This window comes from Solanum pennellii, chromosome 1 (assembly GCF_001406875.1).
Source record: "Solanum pennellii chromosome 1, SPENNV200".
NCBI classification, from domain to species: Eukaryota; Viridiplantae; Streptophyta; class Magnoliopsida; order Solanales; family Solanaceae; genus Solanum; species Solanum pennellii.
Window position 1 is genome coordinate 9,161,214 of NC_028637.1, and position 6,413 is coordinate 9,167,626.

Below are 6,413 nucleotides of genomic sequence, written 5' to 3' on the forward strand. Positions count from 1 at the left end.
AAGATTCAAAAACTATATATATTTATTAAATAGTCAACTAAATATACTATAAATAGGACACAAAGAAAACAAAACATCATCATCAAGTGACTTACTGAGCATACAAAAAAAATTAAGATATGTCTTTCAAAGTGTGTGTTTTTTTCCTCATGCTTACGATGATAGCGATATGTAAGTCTTTTACTTGATTTGATCTATTAGTAATGGTGTATCATACACTTCTCTCTAATATTTTCTAAGTTAATTTTGAAAAGCTTCTTGTGCTGAAATATGAAATGTGTTTTCCTATTAATTATAGATTCTAATGATTAATTTTATAGGTGTCTCGCCAAAGGTTGAAGCAAAAGACATACCCAGGTGTTGTTGCAAGACAGACGAAGACTGTAAACGTCTTTGTGGCGATATACCTCCCTATTTTTGTGATGGTGAATGGTGTGAATGTGGGCATCGTCCTCCCATAGGTCGAATTACAAAAACTAGTGAAAACATAAATTGAAGAATTAAATTCATTGCATGAAATAGAAAGGAAGAATATATTTGGAATTTAATTTCTTTTTCAATGTAACTTTCAACATGACATTACCCAAATAAGAAATCTTATTGTTTCCTTCCATTCTTTTTCAATATAACTTGCAACAAGGCATTAACCAATTCCGAAAGCTAATTGTTTCCTTCTTTATGTCATATACCTTCATTTTGATGAATAATCTCATTTTTTATTTCTTTTTAGTAGCATTTCTCTATAAAGAGTTCTCTTTTTTTCAGAGTTAAACTCCAATGTGTACATTTTGCAACAAACCTTTGAAATGCAACTTTAAGTTGAATTCAAGAATTTTAAGAACAACAAAAAGTTGTTTTCACTAATTTTTCCCCAAAATTACTCCCCAAAACTTTAAGACAACTACAATTTGTATTCATTCCCAACCACAACTTTAAGTTTGAAAATAAAATTATTTTTATCAAATTTAACAAAAAAGAAGATGGCCAACCATTAAGCTTGACGATCAGTTGTGCTATTCGACACGCATTGCCCCCGACAAGGGGTGTCACTACAAAATAATGTACATGTAAGATATGTTGGAAGTTTACACTAAAGTAAAAGTATTGAACAAAAAGGGAAGGGATGTAATACAAGTAAAATATGTAATCTCCCTATAACAATAAGTTATAAGCACATGAAAAGCAATTACCTAACATGGCCCCCATAGGCCTGGTAGGTAAAAAAAAAACACACAATCCCTTTAGGTCCAAACGAGAGTAATAATCGCTTAATACCCATATTAGCCCCCTAACCTGGATCCCAATGACAATCTTTTCTAAACCATCTGAATGTACATTTTCCAAGAATCAATCTTAATATAAAAATTAACCTTAACGGCAATTAATTAGAAAGTACTGCTAAATATGTATTGTTAGTGGAAATTAGCACTCTTTATATGTTTCCCTAAAGGACTTAGCGACATTGGATCTAATAACACTTAAGTAATGCCGGTAAAGACTTTAGCGCACTTTATATTAATGTGTCTATTTATTGTCTCTAAAAGTTATTTTTGTTGTTGTGAATCCAAATCTGAGGCTCTTTGATACAATACACATGTGCTACCCCGTAGGTACAGCCTACCTAACCTATACAAACGGTCTACTCTGCTCGTCGACTTGGTCTACCATGATCATAGGCACGGTCTACCCTACCTTGAGGCCTAGTGGAATGTACAAGTATATCTTCTCTATACTCCTGTATTTGTTTGGGATCGGCCGACCCATAGATCTAAAATGGCAGGCTTAATATAACAATGAATATGTATGCTAGTGTATGTGTTTGTTGAGGCCAAAACAAGCTTCTAGAAGTTAGACGACAAAATATCAAGAAAATAACAAGTAATAATAATTAGTAAAACTTTTATCATAACAAGTTTTTCTAGTCCACAAATAATAGAGTTGAGTGTCACAGGTAGACGTTATATCATTTGGAGGTAGCCAACAAAGTAGGACAAGTCTACAAGTCAAATAATGTCAATAGAACTACTATAAAAAAGCTTAGATTTTTACGATCAGGCTAGAGCGGAAATAATAGCTTTAACGTACCTTTCAACAAAGCCGGAAATGTGTGTAACATATCAAAATTTGAAATAGTTAGGAAAAAACTAAGAAACCAAAAATATTCATTTTTGGAAAGAAAGGAAAAAAATTGGAAAATTGACTAAGTTAAGAAAGTGACTTTTGGTCATTTTCACACGACCATAACTTCTAGTTCAGGATGAGTTAGAATAGTTCTTGATATGGTTGGAAAGACCTTGGAGATATATTTCCAACTTTGTCCAGTTTGTGCATTTCCGATATCGTAAGAGGAAGATATGCCTATCGGAAGTTGGGTTGTTTAAGTAAGGAAAGCCAATTCCGAATTTAAGGAAGGGAAAACTAGTATTTTCACCAATTAATTTCCTATTTTGTTTTTAGAGATTCATTTCAGGTAAAAACACGTTTTAATTCAGATTAGAAAATCAAAATCACGCTTAGGGCTTGGAGAAGAGAAAAAGAAAGAGAAAAAGGAGAAAAAGTCAAGGATTCGCCAAGAACGCCAAGGTTTGCGAGTAAAATTCATCGGGGATAATCCCTATCAAATTATGTGAAATCTTTTAGTGTTGGATCAGTTCACCTACTCACCAATCATTCTTCAATCCTTTGATTTTTGAGATTGGCTGAATGAGAATAGTGAAGTTTTTGAAAGACATAGTTGAATTCTTGTTAATTGAGTTGTTGAAGTGCCTATTGTTGCTTTGATTCGAAATTCAGGGTTGTTTTTTCGAGTTAAATATGTTGGTTATTGAAGGTACTTATAATCCTAAGGGTTTGGGAAAAGAACTATGGAGGTTTGAGAGATTTAGAATCAAAAAATGAGAGGAGAAAATAATGCAGGCGCACCTGGATAGCACCACGAATGGAACGCCCCATATCCGCTAGAAGGCCTGCGGTGGTGAGCCTGTAGTGGGTTAGAATGGTGCCTCAAACCAATAGGTCTGGCACGGTGCCCCGAATGCGCCCAAATTGGCGTTTTTTGCCCAGTTTTCATTGTTCAGTCCGATTAAGCCCTTTTAAGGTATTTTACTTCCTTATGATTTTAACTACTATAAATGGTTTCTAATCATATAGAAATCATCCAAAAACATGAATATACAACCTTTAATCCATAACTTCAAATTCAAGAAAAATTTAGAGCCAAGTCTAGTGAATTCCTAAAGTCCTTTCATGAAGTCTTTTGCAAATACTTTAAAACTTATTTTAAGACTTAAAGATCAGATTGATTAAGGACTAAATATAAGTAGAAGAAGTTCATTTCATGTTTCATAATTCTTTCAAAAACGTCTAAGCGTCGTTTTAAGACTTAAGATCGAGTTCCGTTCAGAGTAAAGTGAAGTATTCCAAGCAGTATATGGGAACTAACTATTCCCAAAAGAACTTAAAATGTTTTCACATTTAAAAAGAAGGAAAACTGAGATTTCCAAAGAGCCTCCGGGATAGTTTTCAGTTAAAGAGAAATAACATTCTAAATGAAGCAAGTAGGGAAACTAAGATTTCAAAGATAGCCTTTGAGCTAAGTATTTTAAGCATTAATCTCAAACCACAAAATTAGTATATTTTTAAAAAATAACAGCCAATATATTTTGGGAGTAGTATTGAGAACCGATATTAGGGAGATTTTATACAACTCACAACCCCAATGCATAAATAATGTAACCACCATGGGTAGAAAAGGGTCATACTTTTTAGATGAACCCTTTTCGCAGTACACTAGTGGATTCATTAAGAAGTTCAGTTCTTATACCTTTGGCCGAGTATAGGATGTGTTGGCAGCGTGAGGTAAATCGTTGTATCATAACTGTAGCTCTTAGTGATGGTTGACGGTTAGAGAAACTCTGATAGAAGTTAAATGTATTTATCTATATATATCAGTTTATTTGTATTTTTACATACATCTAAGAGTTATTTCTATCATTGTATGCATTCAGAAATCACAACACGTATTCAAACGACTTTTCTTTATATTGGAATTGCTTTTAAATAACTTTATATTGAAATGAGTTAGTGTTATTGAGTTATGTTATTCATAAGTTGAGCAGAGCCAAGGTAAGAATTCATTCTTGCTCTTTTCAAGGTTAAGTCGTTTTAGCATTCCAACTCGCATACTCGTACATTCAATGTACTGATGCCAGTTAACCTGCATCGTATCATGATGCAGAATAGGTAATGGAGATCGACATCCGGTGCACCATTGATCCAGTTGAGCACTCCAGAGTCAGTGGTGAGCCTCCTTGCATTCTGGAAGTCTCTTTTTTTATTGCTTTTACAGTATTTTCCTTTATTAGGATTTTGTGGGGTCTGTCCTGATATCCATCTCAGTTCTAGAAGGCTTCATAGATATACAGTCAGAAAGTTAGCATTGCGTCTCTCATTCCTTGTATTGCTGACAATTTGTTATTGAGACTTAAGTGACATTTTGGCCAAATTATTAACTTAAGTTATTGAATGAGTTTAGTTTATTGAGTTAAGTTTGCCGTTGAGTTAAGTAAGCCAGGACAAGGGTCCTCTTAAGGCCAACAATGGTCATTGGGTGTCGGCCACATCCAGGGTGTAGGCTCGGGGAGTGATAAACTTGGTACCAAAGCTCAGAGATCAAGAGTCTTAGAGAGTCTATGAAGCTGTGTCTTTAGATTCCTAGTTATCAATGTGAAATGCGCCATCTATAATTATGAGGGTGCGACATTTAGAACTTCCTCACTTCTTTCATATTCCTTTTCGTGCGTTAGACTTTATCTCTAAAAAGTTCTCTAATTTTTTCTTCTGCGTGTTTTAGATAACCATGCCTCCCCTAAGAGAAGCAAGAGGTTTCCTAACTAGGAGAAACGTAGAGGAACCAGAGTTGCCCAATGCAATTGAAGTACAACCGCAAGAAGAAGTTTCTAATGTTGAGTTTAGAGAGGCAATAATGATGCTCAATCAAGTTGTAACCAATAAAATTGGGTAGAATGGCGGAGAAAGACAAGAAGAGGTTGACACTTCAAGGATTCGTGAGGATGAATCCTCCATGTTTCATGGGTTTGATCACTACTGAGGATTTGGAGAATTTCGTTGAGGACTAGAAAAAGGTTTTTTATGTGATGCATGTTTCTAATGCTGAACGAGTTGAGCTAGATGCATATCAACTGAAGAATAAGGCTAGGATTGGTTTTGATCAGTGGAAGGAGAGCAGAGATAAAGATGCACCACATACAAGTTGGGCTTGTCTCAAAGAGGCTTTCTTTGGGCATTTCTTTCCCTAAAAATTGAAAGAGGCTAAGGTACGGGAGTTTCTTACTCTGGAATAGGACTCCTTGAGTGTGCATGAGTATGGGTTGAAGCTAACCCAGTTTTCCAGCTATGATCCCTAGGTGGTTAAGGACATAAGGAGTAGGATAAAGTTGTTTTTCTCTAGCTTGGATCGTGCATCAAGAAAAGAGGGCAGAGCTGCAATGCTAACAGGCGACATGGACATGTCCAAGTTGATGGTTTATGTGCAGCAGGTTGAAGAGGAGAAACCGAGTGACATAGAAGAGTATAAAAATAAGAAAGCTAAGACAGGGAATGAGTCCAAGCAATAGAAGAGTAATGCAACCCGGTCATCCTTACAACAGAAACAGATGGGTCATGCCCTATCATCTGCTAGTGCACCTACACTTGAGAAAAAATGTGAGAAGTATGGTCAGAATTCAAGAGCTAGACATGTATATTCACCGGGTAGTGTTTATTTTTTGGAGGGGGGGGGGTAATAAGTCTTCTGCCTGTGCCAAGTATGGTAGAAACCACTCTGGTGTTTGTCGTGACGGCTCCACTGGTTGTTTCAAGTGCGGTCAGACAAGATATTTAATGAGAGATTTTCCAAAGAACACGCAAGAAAGTGGTAATAAGGGCAATAGAGCTCAATCTTTATTAGTTGCTCCACCAGACAGGGCTGCACCTAAGGGAGCTACTTTCGATACTAGTAGAGGAACAAAGAGCTTGTATGCTCTCAATAATCGCCAAGAGCATGAGAACTCGCCAGATGTTGTCACTGGTATGATTCAAGTCTATGACTTCACTGTTTATGCATTCCTAGACCCAGGGACGAGTTTATCTTTTGTAACTCCATATGATCTCATGAACTTTGATATTAATCATGAGCAACTTAGTGAACCATTCAGTGTCTCCACACCTCTTGGTGAATCCATTCTAGCAAAAAAATTCTATCGTGATTGTCCTGTTTCTGTCAACCACAAGAGTACCATGGCTGATTTAGTTGAGTTAGACATTGTAGATTTCGATGTCATTCTTGGTATGGACTTCCTTCATGCTTGTTATGCCCCAGTTGATTGTAGAACTCGAGTATTCAAGTTTTAGTT

At 35.9% G+C, this 6,413-nt stretch overlaps 1 long non-coding RNA gene across 1 annotated transcript; it reads left to right on the forward strand.

The window, feature by feature from the left end:
* The first annotated feature begins 80 nt into the window (after positions 1 to 80).
* Positions 81 to 651, forward strand: LOC107031825. Its single transcript, XR_001458285.2, has 2 exons — positions 81 to 171; positions 321 to 651. It is a non-coding gene; the product is annotated as an uncharacterized LOC107031825 (long non-coding RNA).
* The last annotated feature ends 5,762 nt before the right edge of the window (positions 652 to 6,413 follow it).